The following is a 17599-nucleotide window of genomic DNA, read 5'->3' as shown; positions in this document are numbered from 1 at the left end:
TTGCTCTGCCCTATCTGGCACTTAGTGGCCTTGATAGTGAGGCCTGCCTTTTGCAGGGCCTCTAAAACATTCCTCCAATAATGTGACCCTAACCAATTGGGTTATGCACCTAAAGTACATAGTATCAATTTAGAGAGAGAACAGCTGGGCTGTGGGTCTGATTGGCAGGCCCACAGCCACATCTAAGTCGAAAACCAGTGAAGCAAAAGCAAAAAGTGGGGGTGAACATAGAAAGCAGACCCTACTCTCCTACACTTCCCCTCACAGAAGACCAAGATCTCCTTCTAAACACAGATCACGGTCCAGGGCTCATCACAGTGACCGTCCCCACAAGAGGCGACGCACTAGATCGCCCACCCGGTCTTCCTCCACAAGGTCCTCGGTCCGGGACTATTCTCCGACCTTTTCCTCTACATCTCCATCACGAGTGTCTCCTATTGATGACATCTATACTTTCTCTGACGTTCTGGGTAGAGGTGCGCAGAAATTGAACATCACGTTGCACACCCCGGTGGTTCCCACATCAATTATATTTGATACTTTACATCACCGTTCAGCACCCAGACCTTTGCTGCCGTTGGTGCCAGGGCTGTTGGAGCCAGCTATGGCCACATTTCTCACTCATGCTACGGTGGGCTCTGTGCCTTCAAGAATCGCTAAGAAGTATAAGGCTCCTGCCGAGGATCCCTTATTCCTAAGAGCGGACCCGCCAGCGGACTCAGTTATTGTGGCGGCTGCCATGAAGTCCCACTCTGCATCTGTTTCCTCTTCTGTCCCCCCGGAGAAAAACAGTAAGCAAATGGATTCCTATGGCAGGAAGATGTGCAACACTTCTGCTTCATACATGAAGGTGGCTAGTGCTTCAGCCCTTCTGGGGCGTTATGATCGCTCACTTTGGGATTCCCTCTCCAGATTTGCTGAAAAACTTCCAAGGGAAGACAGACAGGATTTCAATGAAATTCTCCTTGAAGGTGGGCTTGTAGCCAATCAGATCATAAGTGCGGCTATGGATGCTTCGGACTTCGCCGCACATGGCTACTCCCATGGCGTATGCTCTCGGCGCTCAGCCTGGCTGCGGCTAACGGGCCTCAAGCCCGATGCTCAAAAGAAAATTCTTAATTTGCCTTTTAACGGTTCATTCTTGTTTGGGGCTCATGCTGATGACCAAATGAACAAGATGAAAGCAGAGATGGACACCGTTAAGGCTGTTGGGCTGGAAAAGCGCAAGGAATATCGGAAGCGCTTTCGTCAGGGCGAAAAGCGCGCTTTTCATCAGCGCGCTCAAACACCTCAATGGTCCTCTCAGAACCAGCAGAGGCCCCAGTTCCAACAAAGCGGTCGTGGCAGAGGGAGAGGGAACGCAAAGCAACAACAGTCCTCCACCAAGCAGCCCTCCAAGCAGTGAGATCTTACTTCCTCCGCGCCCGTTCGCCACTCCGGTAGGAGGATGTATCAGTTTTCACCTGGAAGAGTGGGAAGCTATCACAAGAGACAGATGGGTACTGAATATTGTACAGCATGGCTACTTGCTGAGGTTCAAGTCTCCCCCTCCGCAAGTATCCCCACGGAGGCAGCACCTTCCACAAATTCAAAATCGGCTTTTACCGGACGAAGTAGCTACTCTCCGCCCCAAGAACGCCATAGAGGAAGTACCACCCCTGCAAAGAAATCAATATATCGACCATAGTACAAGATATATTCATGCCACTTAGCCCCCAATGGGCCTCAGATGTGCTCCGCCTCGAACCATCCCATAAAGAGACAGGCAAGAGACGGAGCAAACCTGGAACCCATCAAATTAGTTTGATTATCTAACTCAGAGGCCACATCAAGGACATTAATAGGCGCATCAACATCCTCATCCAGAGATAAAAGTGTAGTGACATTATGTATATCATGAATCGACAGTTCCCCAGTAACCTGTTCACATGCTTTAGGTACAGTAGGCTTTGGATTTTGCGCAAAAAACTTTTTTAATTTCAGATGTCTCACAAATTTAAATACATCGATTTTAACATCAGTGACATCATATACCCAAGTTGGACAATAATTCTTCCCCTTTTGTAATGCTGAGATTAGATCCTTCAAAAGAATTTTACTTGATAATTTGACAACCTGTACTTCTTGCGCCTGCTCGGTATTCATTATCTGTTCTTGTTCCAAGATCTTGTGTGTACCCTCTCTCTTTCCCTTACTTCTTCTTCCTTCCCTTTTCCCTCTCCTTGTTTGCCTCTGATATTCTGTCTTGGTCTCATCTCGTTCCCCTTGTTGCCTATTCTGATTTGTTGCACTTCCTTTAAAAAAGAATTGTCAGGTAGAGTCACCAGTGGTCTTGTACTAGATCCCTCATCCCCACTACTAGATAAATTGCCAGAAGAGCTGGCACTAGTACCACTAACTGTAGGTGTCTTGTTATCTGGTTTAGGTAGATCATTCGTGACCCGATGCCCTATGGGAACAGTCCAGCCCGAATTGCCAGGCCAGGTCCTCCCTGGACTGGAAACAAGCATCCTAGGACCGGTTTCTGGGTTTCACCCCTCTTCAGCCAGGATAGCTTGATTCCAGTGGCATGAAGAGCACGGGACTCACGTCTGAACATACCCGTCCCACTCGGGGTGACAAATGCAAAAAGAACTGTTGATGGACAGAATGCAGAACAATGTCATACATTCACCCCAGTACAGAGATCTGAGCCTAAATCCATCGTTGTTTTGCTCACCATGCCATTCCAGTTTGGACCCAGCCATATGTAAATCAGTCTTGACCCTGTGCCCTATGGGAACAGTCCAGCCCGAACTGTCAGGCCAGGTCCTCCCTGGACTGGAAACAAGCATCCTAGGACCGGTTTCGGGGTTTCACCCCTCTTCAGCCAGGATAGCTTGATTCCAGTGGCATGGAGAGCACGGGACTCACGTCTGAGCATACCTGTCCCACTCGGGGTGACAAATGCAAAAAGAACTGTTGATGGACAGAATGCAGAACAATGTCATACATTCATCCCAGTAAGGAGATCTGGGCCTAAATCCATCGTTTTTTTGCACACCATGCCATTCCAGTTTGGACCAAGCCATATGCAAATCAGTCTTGACCCTGTGCCCTATGGGAACAGTCCAGCCCGAACTGCCAAGCCAGGTCCTCCCTGGACTGGAAACAAGCATCCTAGGATCGGTTTCGGGGTTTCACCCCACTTCAGCCAGGATAGCTTGATTCCAGTGGCATGGAGAGCACGGGACTCACGTCTGAGCATACCCGTCCCTCTCGGGGTGACAAATGCAAAAAGAACTTTTGATGGACAGAATGCAGAACAATGTCATACATTCACCCCAGTACAGAGATCTGGGCCTAAATCCATCGTTTTTTGCTCACCATGCCATTCCAGTTTGGACCCAGCCATATGCAAATCAGTCTTGACCCTGTGCCCTATGGGAATAGTCCAGCCCGAACTGCCAGGCCAGGTCCTCCCTCGACTGGAAATAAGCATCCTAGGACCGGTTTCACCCCTCTTCAGCCAGGATAGCTTGATTCCAGTGGCATGGAGAGCACGGGACTCACGTCTGAGCATACCCGTCCCACTTGGATCCCACAAGATGCTTGTTTCCAGTCCAGGGAGGACCTGGCTTGGCAGTTCGGGCTGGACTGTTCCCATGAGGCACAGGGTCAAGACTGATTTGCATATGGCTGGGTTCAAACTGGAATGGCATGGTGAGCAAAAAAACGATGGATTTAGACCCAGATCTCTGTACTGGGGTGAATGTATGACATTGTTCTGCATTCTGTCCATCAACTGCTGTTTTTGTAAAAAATAATTAAAACACCGGTGACTGTCACTGCAGTTCTTCCTAGAATAGGCAAAAAATATAAAGCGCCAGAGGACTCACCTGCCTGTTTGATCACACATCCAAAACCTGATTCGGTTATTACTCAGGATGCATAAGTCTAAAAATCCATCCACCCCAAACTTTTTCCCGCATGACAAGGAGGGTAGGCGACCTGATAACATTGTTAAGAGCACTGATGTCAGGAACAGCTGTCCGTGCTGCAAAATCTGGCCATCCTGGGGCAATATGACCACCAAATGTGGTCAGACAGCGCCACTTATCTGGATATCTTGAGGAGACAAGAAAGCTGAAGCTACACACATTTTGCAGGGATGCGAAAAGGCAGCATCTGAAATTATTGAGTGGGCAATAGATATTGCATCCATAGGATTCAGACAGTTGGCAGAATCAGTTGTCCTTCGGTGCCAGGATTCTCTAATGGCCACATTATTCCAGCCATAAGTTAAAACTAAGATCCTCAATATGCCCTTGGATGGTGACTCTTTATTCGGGAAGCATGTCAAAGAAACCCTGCAGGCTGTAAAAGCTGACACGGAAACAGCTAGTTCCCTAGGAACTCTCCAGTTCTGTAAGACCCCTTTTTTCTGTGCTCATGGGTGTGGAGGATACCAGTGATATCAACCACAGCCCTACCAACATTCCTTTCGACCAGCCTATCAGCAGCATCAACCGTATAGAGCACCACTGTCAGCAGCCTATTCTAAGCAGGAACTAAGAAGGAGACAGGCTGCTTCTGCCAGAGATACTGCCAGGAAGTAGTCACAGCTTCGAGGTGCTGGCCACACCCCCTACTCATCATCCAGTGGGTACCAAAATATTTCTCAATACCTACACCACTGGAGCAAAATCACTACAGACAAGTGGGTTCTAGAACTCATCGTATATGGCCATACTCTGGAGTTCATTCAAGTTCCACCTCAACTCCAACATCAAATTCCTCCCATCTCAACTTCAACTTCTTTGCAAGGAGGTTTTAATCATGTTGTCAAAAGGAGCCATAGAACACGTTCCACACTCTCCGAAAGGAAAGGGGTTTTACTCCCATTTTTTCCTAGTGAGGAAGAAGTCAGAGGAGTGGTGCCCCTGTCTCAATCTCAGGAAACTCAACAAGTACCTGAAGAAGCAATCCTTCCATATGAAATTCTTCACCTTCTCAACAACGGAGATTTTCTAACCAGCCTAGATTTCTAAGATGCCTATTCATCCGAGGCATTGCAAATTCCTCAGATTCCCAGTAGCCAACACTCATTGCCAGTTCAAAGTGCTCCCATTTGGTCTCTGATCTACTCCCCAGATACTTACAAAATGTCTTGCCCCAGTGGCGGCCCACCTGTGGCAAAACGGCCTCCAGGTTTCCCTTACCTGGATGACTCTCTTATAAAGGCTCCATTCTTCCTGCAGTCTTTGGGGAATACGTCCACGTGTCTTCACCTCTTTCAAACCCAGGGGCTCACAGTCAACTTCCAGAAGTCTCTCCTTGCCTTCAAAAAGAATAACCTTTCCGGGAGCAACTCTGGACACACTGCTTGACAAGGCATTCTTGTCCATAGACAGGCTATCTCCGTTTTGGCCTGCTCTCTTTCAGAAAGGGAGGGGGGGTAAGGGAGAGGTCCCTCTGGCAGCCTCCCAAAGGCCCTAGATGGGCAGGGTACCTTTACCTTGCCCCCTTATTTTATTGTTTACTTTTAAGCTCAGGACAGGGGATTAAGTCCCGAAGTCCTGTAATTGCCAACTTGTAACATTTTTCTTTCTGAAAAATCACAAAAGCCGTTTACTTTGCTGTAAAAATGGCAATATGATTTGGCTCTCTATAGCTTGGTGTAGATGGCACTGTGCTAATCCTATACTTAAAACCTGTGCTGGAGAAACAGATATTTGAGGTGAGAAGATTCAGAGTGTGTCCATGGTGTTGTAGGGTGCTCCATACAAGTGCTGCTCTCCACCTTAACTTGGGAACTACCAGGAGAGCCATGCTCCCTTTTTTGCGTCTACATATATTTTTATATGTATACCCATAAATATATAAAGAAAAGTGGATGGGTATACAAATTTAGGTGAAGTATTGGTGCTGGCTTAAAGGGAATCAATAGTCAACAACCTTGTGTCTTCAAATATTGCCAGAAGTTTGGATCCAAATTTCAGTTCCGCTTTGCTAAACTGTCAGACAGGTAATAGCTCAGTAAACTATAACTAGTGAATTTCACTTTGACTGACATTTCCACCTAATTATTATGTCACTTTAACCTTTGTTTTTTTCAGTTAAGTAGTTTTTTACAAAAATACCATTGATTTACCATAACTAACCTCTTCACATTGCCTTGCACCCAACTAATGTGGGCAGCCAACACCCCTCCACCTTCCCTCACCTTTCAATATTCTAATTTAGGAAAGCTTGAAGAAAACAGCGTTCATAGTCCTCTCAAATTAGAACTGTAAGATTTAGTTTGTAACAGTTGATACCTGCCCAAATGCAAACCTGTAAGCATGGTATTACACAGATTGGCTTACCTATTCTTTAGACTGTTTGTTCATTGAGAATACCTCAGTATATTCTCTTATGCTATCAGTTGGAACATCTAAATGTTCTGATCTCTGCTGTCGGCAAACAATCACAAATGGGAATGTGTTCCCGAATACTTGAACTGCCAATGTGCCTCTGCCTTGACTGACAAAGTACCTGTCGGGAGCAAGGATTTCTCACAGTTTCCATGGACATATCACATTCCACATGCATAAGAAAAGGACCTGGAGACTGTAGAACCATGAGGTAGCTTAAGAAGTACCAGCAGTGCTAGTGTCCTTTGCATTTCACCAGAGTTACCATTGGAAAGTACAATATAATATCAGAAAGTACAAACACTTCCCAATCCTACATGGTGGAGGAGTTCTACCTGGTCAGTTTGGGAAGAGACAGTATTTAACCCAGTACATCTGAGAACATCTTACCTGACAACTGTGTTTTCTTCAGTTTCTTCTCTCTCATACCATTTTGCATTCGGCCTTCCCTTTGTATGAACCTTTGCTGTTTTCATTGTTTCCTTTGTTTTCCCTATGATGATATCGACTACAATCTCTGCACTTCATCATTCCAGTTTCCTACCGCTATGAACAGGCCTTGTGGCCAACCCCATGCCATGCACAACCGAAGACCTTTTGCACCGGTGGGTTTAGCCACCCCAACAGGTCCTGGCTTTTGTGCATGGTGAGGGGTTTCCCGCCCATAGGGGGTTGGGTACAGGACCTTCCTTTCTATATAATAAACTAATGATATTTGCCAATAAGATGCTGTGTCTCTGTCTTTGGCAGGTACCGTGGTACAGGTCACTGGATACTCTGTTACCGTGCCACCTAACAACACCAAAATTCCATCAAAACATGCAAGACATCTTTGTTATTTGGACCTTTGAGGAAACCTCTTGTCTCCAATTTTAAATAAAACGACTCCTTTATAGTGAACACAACCGTGGGACCAAGAACAGGTAAAAGCCACGGAGGGCTTCCACGGGACTCTCTCTGTAGTTCTGTGGGTCCCGCACGAGTACGGCGGTACCTGTAGGGGGTCAAAAGAAAAAAATGAAAAGCAGCCATTTGATTAGTCACTTAAGAGATACTACTCAAAAAAGGTCATACCCTTTAGAAAAAACTTCAAATGATTTTGGTAACCACCAGTACTGGACTGCTGTGTTAGAGAGTTAGTTTGCAGTACATACAATCCAAAGCCATTTTGCTCTCAGACAAAATTGGAAACCATCAAACACCAAATGCATCATCCACCATGGCTATGCAAGGCTCACCATAGGAAGATTTGGATGTCATTCTACTCTCATGCACTTCTGCAGCACCATATGAAGACCAGCAAAAGAATCACTGGTGGAGTTTTTTTTACCTTTCAGCTAGCAAAAAATATTAGTGCACAGGAGGTGACATGCACTTTGTGCCTAGAGGTCCTCCACAAAGAGAAGGCTGGCCAGTATTTGATGGGACACACTGAAATGTGCTAAGTACCGGAGGGCTGTGCACCCACATACAATAGCATGTGCAAAGATACAAAAGAACCGAGCAGTAGAAAGACAACCAACTGCTCCAGAGGAAGTGCTACAACAAGAAGAGTAAGAAAAGATGACAACATGCATCATTTCTGGATATGTTGCAGACACTGTTATATAGTTTAACCATGGGATAAAGTAAACAGTACCTCCTTCCAACACCTCAGATATAGATTGACTTAATAATGCTAGGTCTGATTCCTTTTTAGAAGGATATCAGTTTCCTGCTATTGAAGGGCCCTATTCTAATATACCGTCTATAACGAGTGGCATTGTTAGCCCTGAGGGAACTGATTACTGCACTAATAGCAAGGAACATATTTTATTGCCGGGAGATCACATACAGCCAAATATCTATAGCCAAGGCCTGACAGACGGCGGTTGTTTAAGATTGTAATCATGGAATGTTGCAGGTATTAAGTCTAAATTGTCACATCCGGAGTGGGGTACATTAGTTGATTCACACCACATTATATTCCTACAAGAAACGTGGCCCACTAACTCAGTAATTTGTCCAGGTTTCTTGACATTTACCGAAAATGCAGTTCCCTCCCCGGCTGGATGCCCATCTGGAGGTCTACTGATCTAGCTAAGCCTGGACATGTTTCCAGAGGTAAAAATTATTGCCACTAACACCAGAGATTTACTGGCCCTGCAAATTAAAATTACCACCCAAACAGCTATTAGATAGCCTTGGTGAACATATACATTAGATCAGTTCCCCTTAATGTACAATCCCCGACCGTTATTAGACTTGAAGATCTGATGGGCCTGTTTAATCCAACCACATTAAAAATTGTAGCTGGAGATAGCAGAAGTTTTCCATGATTGGCATATTTGATTTACTAGTAAGTCCCTAGTTGTCAAGAATTCCTGTCATACAAGGGAAACACGCCCTTATGTAAACAGGAGAGCTGTTACATAACTCAAGGGAAACACGCCCTTATGTAAACAGGAGAGCTGTTACATAACTCAAGGGAAACACGCCCTTATGTAAACAGGAGAGCTGTTACATAACTCAAGGAAAACACGCCCTATAAAGGGAGGAACCGGGAGGTACAAGGCTGTCGGATATTGTGTTTACACCGACGTACCTGCTTCGTGAAGAGCAGTGTTCCGGAGTGGTGCTCCAGTAAGGCAAGAACGGAGGTAGGTCGAGTCGTTACTCCCTGGGCCGTGTCTTGCCCCATCGTCACCTGTGAAGGACCCGGAAGCTCTACCGGTCAACCATTGAGCTTCGCTTTTTGACTCGGCTGAGTCCAAGCGCAGTGGCGCTTTTGCTGGTTGGAGTCGTAACTCCCAGCCCGACCAGAGACACAGGGACTGCCAGCTGTAACGCACACCAGGAGGTGTTTGCCGCGTTACAGACTCGGAAGTCCACAGGATCGATCGAGCGGCTGCTCTCGGTTCAGTCTTCTTGCTTGTGATTGGGGTATCGGTGACGCATCACCAGGAGGTGACTCCGCGTCCCGGTGCAGTCTGAGGAAGAGGTTGAGCGGCTGCTCCCTTCAGGTAGAGACCCCGGCTGGGTGTTTCCCTGACTCCTCGATTCTCCCCAACACTCTTCGTGCCCCTCACAGCCTACCGATTGGCATTGTCGGCCATTTCATTTCTGCCCTCTGTTGGCATACGCTGGGATCGGCGTATATGCAGAGGACGGTTAGGACCATCCGTGCTGTGGGCTGGTAACGTACTTAGCCTGGAGGATTCCAGTGACTATAACCTTTGTTTGTTCTTTGTATTTTATTTGCCTTCATTAAAAGAACTAACCCTTCACAAGTGGTTGCGTCCTCATTGTCGTGTCTGTTAAACGATCCTGAGACGTTCAGGGCGTTACAAAATATCCGACCTTAATAACACTAACTGTCTCCCGGTCGATAACAGACATGGCAACACTTGATGATGTGCTGGCTGCTTTAGCGGCCATGCAAGTTGAAGTGGCTGCCTCTAGGCAAGAAACAGCCGTTGTAAAAGCCAGACTGGATGCTATCCAATTGGACCCGCTCACGCCCAGCACCTCCCTCACGAACCAGACCCCTGCGGTAGTAGTGGAAATTCCGGTAGCCATCCCCTTGGCAACACCAGAGAGGTACAGTGGGGATCCTAACACAGTGCAGGTATTCCTCACACAAGTGGCGCTACATTTATCGTGCAAACCAAAGGCGTTCCCCACGAGTCAGGCTCGTGTGGCTTTCCTTATATCCTATTTGGCTGGAAACGCGGCACAATGGGCCGTACCTCTGGTGAGCAGGGACGACCCCCTCTTATGTGATTGGGGTGCTTTTCGCGAGGAATTCCTGAAGGTATTCGACAGAAGGGCTGACTCGTACACGGCGGACCGTGAAATGCTTGAGTTGAGACAGGGATCCAACGACCTGGTGCAGTATCTCAACGCGTTCCGAAGGCTGGTTGCGGAAACCAAGTGGCCTGTTGCTAAACAGACGGCGCTCTTCCATCAAGGGCTGTGCGATGAGCTCAAGGACGCCGTGGCTCATATTGACCCTCAACCCAAGACATGTGAGGGCCTTATCAACCTGGTATTACGGCTGGAACATAGGCTAAGTGAAAGAAAGGGGGATCATGGGAGAAAAGGAAAATCCCTTCCATCCTATGTGACGGTGGGAAGTCCTGAAACTTCCACCGCATCCAAGGGAGAACCCATGGACATCAGCGCAATACGAGCGAGCCTCACAGCCACGGAGAAAGAGTCACGCCGTAAACAAGGATTGTGCCTATATTGTGGCAAAAAAAGGCCACTACGTACGTGAATGCCCTGCCAAACCGAAGACGTCACGTTATCGGGCCAACCGGTCGGTAACAGCCGTGGTGGACATACCGGCGGAAAACTAGAGGACTCCAAGACCAGAGAAGGGGCATCTCGGAGTCACTCATCCATCCCTTCACTTTCCAACTCGGTCACTAAGGGACAACGACACCTGTTTATCACGGTGCACGTGGGAGTGCATGACCAGTGGATACCCGTTGTGGCCATGGTGGATTCAGGGGCCACTGGCATGTTTATGGACCACGACGAGGCATGCAGGCTAGGGCTAGTGCTTCTTCCCAAAGCAGTACCCGAAGACGTCTATGCGGTAGACGGAAGGCGATTGGTGACGGGGCCCATCGGACAGCACACGGGGGTCCTTCCGATGAGATATGGGAGGAACCATTTGGAACAAATCGATTTTAACATCATCCGAGCGCCCCAATATGGCGTCATATTGGGATTGCCGTGGCTACAGAAACACAACCCCTTTGTGGATTGGCCAACACATCGCATCGAAATGACGTCACCGTATTGCATCCTGCATTGTGGAATAAGAACGGAATCCCTTGACGCAGATGAGAGCGGGAGTCAGACGGTGGCTACAGCGGCAGAAAAAGATGTGGCTCTCCCCCAGGCTTATCACAGTTTTGAGGATGTATTTGATGAGGTGAAGGCGGAAGTGCTACCACCACATAGACAGTTTGACTGCCAGATCGACCTGGTGCCAGGGGCCAGCGTTCCCAGCGGCAGGCTGTATGCCCTGACGGAGCCTGAAAACGTGCATCTCCGGGGGTACCTGGATAAACTCCTCAAGCTAGGATTCATCCGCCCGTCCAAGTCTCCGGCCGCCTCGCCACTCTTCTTCATCCCGAAGGCTAATGGGGAGCTGAGAGCCTGTGTGGACTTTAGGGCATTGAATGCGATAACCATAAAAAATCGGTACCCCTTGCCTCTCATCAGTGTACTTCTGGAACAGGTCAAGAAAGCTCGTATCTACACCAAGTTGGATTTGAAAGGGGCATACCATCTGGTGCGCATGAGGGACGGAGACGAGTGGAAGACCGCCTTTAAGACCAGGTTCGGCCTTTTTGAGTACCTCGTCATGCCGTTCGGTCTGTGCAACGCCCCGGCAGCCTTTCAGTACTTTTTGAATGAGGTATTCAGAGAGGAGTTGGATATCTACGTGGTCGTATATATCGACGACATCCTCATCTATTCGTCCAGTGTGGAGGAGCACGTACACCACGTCAAAGCTGTGCTCCAAAAGCTGAGGGAAAACATGCTGTTTTGTAAACTCAGCAAGTGTGACTTCCACGTCACATCCGTGGAATTCCTCGGAGTGATGCTGATTCCAGAGGGACAGGAGATGGCAGAACGAAAGATCAAGGCGGTGAAAGAATGGCCGGTGCCCCAAAGCGTGAAGGACGTCCAAAGTTTCATTGGCTTCGCCAACTTTTACAGGCGGTTTATAGATGGATTTTCAGGAGTGGTGGCCCCAATCACACAGCTACTGAGGAAGTCCAAGGAGTTTGTCTGGTCCCCTGAAGCGAACAAAGCCTTTGAGGCCCTGAAAAGCGCCTTTGGTAAGGCGCCGGTGTTGGCTCACCCCGATCCGGATCTCCCCTACGTGGTGGAAGTGGACGCGTCGGATGTGGCGCTGGGGGCTATCTTGTCCCAACGCAACCACGACACAGGGGTGCTTCATCCCGTTGCGTACATGTCCCGCAAACTCAACGACGCCGAACGCAACTACCATATTGCGGAGAAGGAGCTTCTCGCAATCAAGGACGCCTTCACCGAATGGAGGCATTGGTTGATGGGGGCAAGACATGTGGTATCGGTGTACACGGACCATCGGAACCTACAGTTCATGACGGCCACTAGACACCTTTCTCCCAGGCAGCTGCGGTGGATGATCTTCTTTGCGGGGTTCAACTTCCGCATCACATATCGGCCGGGGACGGAAAACCGGAAGGCGGACGCCCTGTCCCGTCAATCTGCAGTTAAGGAACCATTGCCTGCAACCGAGCGTTCCATCATTTCCCCGAGGATGGTATTGGGGGTTATCCAACCGGATACTTTCCTGAGGGGAATAAAGAGAGGGATCAGGTCATTCGCATGGCGGAGGTGGCTCCTCAGTCACAGAGAATGGCAGCTGAAGGACGGGATACCCCTGAAGGGCAGGTGCCTATTGATACCCACGCCTAGGCTAAGGAAACAAGCATTCATCTGGTGCCATGACTCTCCATGCGCAGGTCATTTGGGCTTTGAAAAAACGGTGGCTAGCATGGGACGGCATTTCTGGTGGCCAACCATGAGAGTGGATGTCAGGAGGTGGGGACAGGAGTGTCCTACGTGTGCTACCATGAAGGCCGACCATGGCCGAACCCAAGGGCTCTTACATCCACTTCCGACCCCGGATAGACCATGGGATAGCATATCACTGGACTTCGTGGTGGGCCTACCGGTAGACCAGGGGATGACGGCAATACTGGTGGTGGTGGATTACTTGACGAAAATGGGGCACTTCATCCCCTGCAAGAGAGTCCCTACGGCCGGGGAATTGGCGTCACTACTCCTAAAGAATGTGGTACGACTGCATGGATTACCTGGGGTGATCGTGTCGGACCGGGGGTCGCAGTTTACTGCGCAATTCTGGAAGACTTGGTGCACTGCGCTGCATGTTAAGACCGCCCTGTCCACCAGCTACCACCCTCAAACGGACGGCCAAACCGAGCGCCTGAACCAAACGCTCAAACAGTATCTGCGATGTTTTGTGGACCAGGGCAGGGAAGAATGGGTCGACTTGCTATGGGTTGCAGAGATAGCCTATAACAACGCCACTCACAGCTCCACACAGTCATCTCCGTTCTATAGCAACTATGGCCAACATCCCAGGTTCTTGCCATTTCTACATCCGTTCAGAGAGGACAGGATTCCCGCCACAGCGGACAGGGTGGCACACATAAAAGACACGTCGATGCGCTCAAGGGCTGTCCTAATAGAGGCCAAGAGAAGATACAAGGCTGCGGCAGATAGGAAGAGAAGGCCCGGGCCACTGTACCGCACTGGAGACTACGTCTGGATATCCACAAGAAACATGAGGTTTCGAAAGAACAGTGTGTTCCATCCCAAGTACATGGGCCCCTATCGAATTACCAAGTGTATGGGTCCCGTGAACGTGAAGGTGTGCTTGCCCCAGTCATTGCGGATACACCCTGTCTTTCATGTATCATTGCGCAAACCAGCACCCTCCAAGCCGTCTGGGACACCTAGGCCGGTATGCGTGGAGTCGGAGGTGGAGTATGAAGTGTCGGGCATACGGGCGTCCAAATGGCGCAGGGGGAAGCTGTGGTACCTGGTTGCGTGGAAAGGCTATGGCCCGGAGGAGCATTCATGGGAACCGGCTGAAGGGGTTCATGCTCCGCGCTTGGTCTCCTTGTTCCATCGGCGTTTTCCTGCCAGCGCTGGACCCGTGGGGAGCCGCTGAGAGGGAGGATGTACTGTCAAGAATTCCTGTCATACAAGGGAAACACGCCCTTATGTAAACAGGAGAGCTGTTACATAACTCAAGGGAAACACGCCCTTATGTAAACAGGAGAGCTGTTACATAACTCAAGGAAAACACGCCCTATAAAGGGAGGAACCGGGAGGTACAAGGCTGTCGGATATTGTGTTTACACCGACGTACCTGCTTCGTGAAGAGCAGTGTTCCGGAGTGGTGCTCCAGTAAGGCAAGAACGGAGGTAGGTCGAGTCGTTACTCCCTGGGCCGTGTCTTGCCCCATCGTCACCTGTGAAGGACCCGGAAGCTCTACCGGTCAACCATTGAGCTTCGCTTTTTGACTCGGCTGAGTCCAAGCGCAGTGGCGCTTTTGCTGGTTGGAGTCGTAACTCCCAGCCCGACCAGAGACACAGGGACTGCCAGCTGTAACGCACACCAGGAGGTGTTTGCCGCGTTACAGACTCGGAAGTCCACAGGATCGATCGAGCGGCTGCTCTCGGTTCAGTCTTCTTGCTTGTGATTGGGGTATCGGTGACGCATCACCAGGAGGTGACTCCGCGTCCCGGTGCAGTCTGAGGAAGAGGTTGAGCGGCTGCTCCCTTCAGGTAGAGACCCCGGCTGGGTGTTTCCCTGACTCCTCGATTCTCCCCAACACTCTTCGTGCCCCTCACAGCCTACCGATTGGCATTGTCGGCCATTTCATTTCTGCCCTCTGTTGGCATACGCCGGGATCGGCGTATATGCAGAGGACGGTTAGGACCATCCGTGCTGTGGGCTGGTAACGTACTTAGCCTGGAGGATTCCAGTGACTATAACCTTTGTTTGTTCTTTGTATTTTATTTGCCTTCATTAAAAGAACTAACCCTTCACAAGTGGTTGCGTCCTCATTGTCGTGTCTGTTAAACGATCCTGAGACGTTCAGGGCGTTACACTAGTACAGTGCACTGTGTGTGCGCTCAGGGCCTGTACATCAAATGCTGCTAGTAGGCCTGCAGCACTGGTTTTGCCACCCACACAAAGGTGTCTCAGACCTGCCACTGCAGTGTCTGCACGCAGTTTTTACTGCCATGTCGACCAAGCAAGTGCCTCCACTTGGCTGGCCCTAACCTTCCCTTGTCCTACATGTGAGTCCACTCCTAAGGTAGACCCAAGGTAGCCCCATGGGAAGGGAGCAGTGAATGTGAAAAGCAGGACATGTAGCTGTGTGTTTTACATTTACTGATAGCGAAATGCAGCCAATTTTGTTTTTCACTATTTTAAGGTTGCCTTTCCCATAGGTGATTATTGGAGCTGACTTGTAACATTTTACAAGTGTAACTTTTAATTGGAAAAAGATAGAGAATGGAGTTTAAGCTCCATCAGCTCAAAATTTATTAACACGTTTTTTAGTAAAGACGGGTTTTAAATTGTGTGTTTGAAAAAACCATTATTAGAAAGTGCAAAAACCTATAGGGGTTAAGCCCAACGGACCGGGGCCAGGTAGGGCTATTCAAAATTCAGAACACAAAACAATGAACCCGGCTCCGTACTACCGTATACTCCTACTACTCATGGAGTAACGAACAGTCAACTCTTTTATCTGTCCGAAGGGAATTTTTATTAGACCATTCCTGTTTCTTATTAATTTAAACATTGATCAAAACAATTTTTTGGACTTAAAAAGAAACAAAGACTTATCAAATTCACACATGAACTTACACGTATATACAATTCACATTAACATACATTTAAAGACAAAAATGGACTTAGACACTATGAAAAAATGATTGGCAACAGCTTGCAACATGACAAAAGCAGCAAATTAATTCATACATTAATCTGATGCAAAACACATTTTAGGAAAATTTACATCATATACAAAATTTAGTAATAAACATGAAAATATCCAATGTTATGAACCACATGTGTTATTCCAACTCCAGCGTCAAAAGAGTATCTGAATAGTATATCAATCCTTTATCCAATAATTTCCTTCAACTCTCGCCGCATTCAGAATTAATTAAATGCCTCCCAAAATGCCAACCGTAACTGCCCAGCGACACTGTGGGCAGCCTGAACTGTTGGATTTGTTTATTCAGGATGCCCCAGACAGAGGTATAAACTTCAAGGGAAATGCATGTTAAGTCTATCTTTGCAATATTCGTATCTTGATTACTGTATGTTGGATTTTTATCGTTTTAGTCATGTTTTACACAAATAAATATTGGTTATTTTTCTAAAACTGCTGTGGTGTTCTTTTGTAGTATGTTCACTGTATTACTGTGTGTTTTGTGCAAATGCTTTACACATTGCCTCTGAGATAAGCCATCTCAAATTACATCACTAGAACTTGTGCACCCACCATGCTCAGTGTTATCATCAATGTTGTCATTTGAGTTGTTAACAGTGATGTCATCAATGATGCCACTGAATATGTCATGAGTGATGCAATCTGTGAGCTCATAAGCTGAGCATGGTGTGGATACACGTTCTAGTTAGCTCTGGCCCTGCGCCCAGCATCTTGCAGGCAGTCACACCCACACAGACACCTACCCCATGAATTGTTATAGTTCATTTTCCCAGTCCCGCAGCAGCCCTGAGGGATTCCAGCAACCCCACTATTTTTTTTAAGATTTTGGGCTCTACCCCTACCCTGCTCACCTTATATGGTAATTTAGATGTATTTTCAGGACACAGGGACCGAGTCCTTGTGTCCTGTAATGGGAGCCACAACATTTTATCTGATGTTGCTGCCCACCAATCAAATAGCTCACTTCTGTGGTACCAATCTCTGGCACTTGGGAGTAAAATTAGCAATGGGAGAAAAAGTCTGCTTGGCCAATAACAACGCTAAATCTTTATAATTCCCGGGCCCATGGCACTCCAGAGGCGCTCCTGAGGGTTCAACTGTCAATATATCTCTATTTTTTGTACCTTAATTTCTCCAACACTACTGAACGGTTTACACCAAATCACACAAAGCATGTTTTCTGGGTAAAGGTATAGCTTTCTGCCAAATTTAGTTTAAGTCTGTACAACTGTTTTTTCTATATTGTTGTTTAATTTTCTCTACGGAAATTTGCCCTGGAAATTGTATTTTTGGAACTCCCTTTTTTCTCTGCTCTCATTTGACTGGTCATCCCGATGCTTTCCTGGAAGGAGCTAGGGTGGATTAACCTTTTTTTGGTAAGTTTCATGAATATTCGTCATACGGCACCAAAGTTATTAGCAAAACGAAAACAAACAATGCTCTTCCTATGGTAAGTTTGGCCCATTCATGTTCATTTACATGGTTAGGGTTGCCGGCTACCATTGTCAACCTATCCTCCAGAATTTATTACGAAAACAATCACTTGGAAGATCATTCATTGCAGTATAGCTTTGCGCCTAAAATGCATTCTTCCCAGAAATGGTCTCATTGTCTTGCTGCTTCGTCCATCAACTGTCTTTCATCTCCATAGGCA

The 17599-nt window shown here is 47.8% G+C and overlaps 1 protein-coding gene across 1 annotated transcript in view; it reads left to right on the top strand.

Annotated features, from left to right (window-relative positions):
* Positions 1 to 17599, top strand: part of SPTBN5 (spectrin beta, non-erythrocytic 5) — a 1776766-nt gene that overhangs the window by 521651 nt on the left and 1237516 nt on the right. The window lies entirely within an intron of this gene.

The sequence above is a fragment of the Triturus cristatus genome, chromosome 9 (genome assembly GCF_964204655.1).
Source record: "Triturus cristatus chromosome 9, aTriCri1.1, whole genome shotgun sequence".
NCBI lineage: Eukaryota > Metazoa > Chordata > Amphibia > Caudata > Salamandridae > Triturus > Triturus cristatus.
The sequence above is the reverse complement of the archived record's forward strand: the minus strand, read 5'-3'. Positions and strand labels throughout refer to the sequence as shown.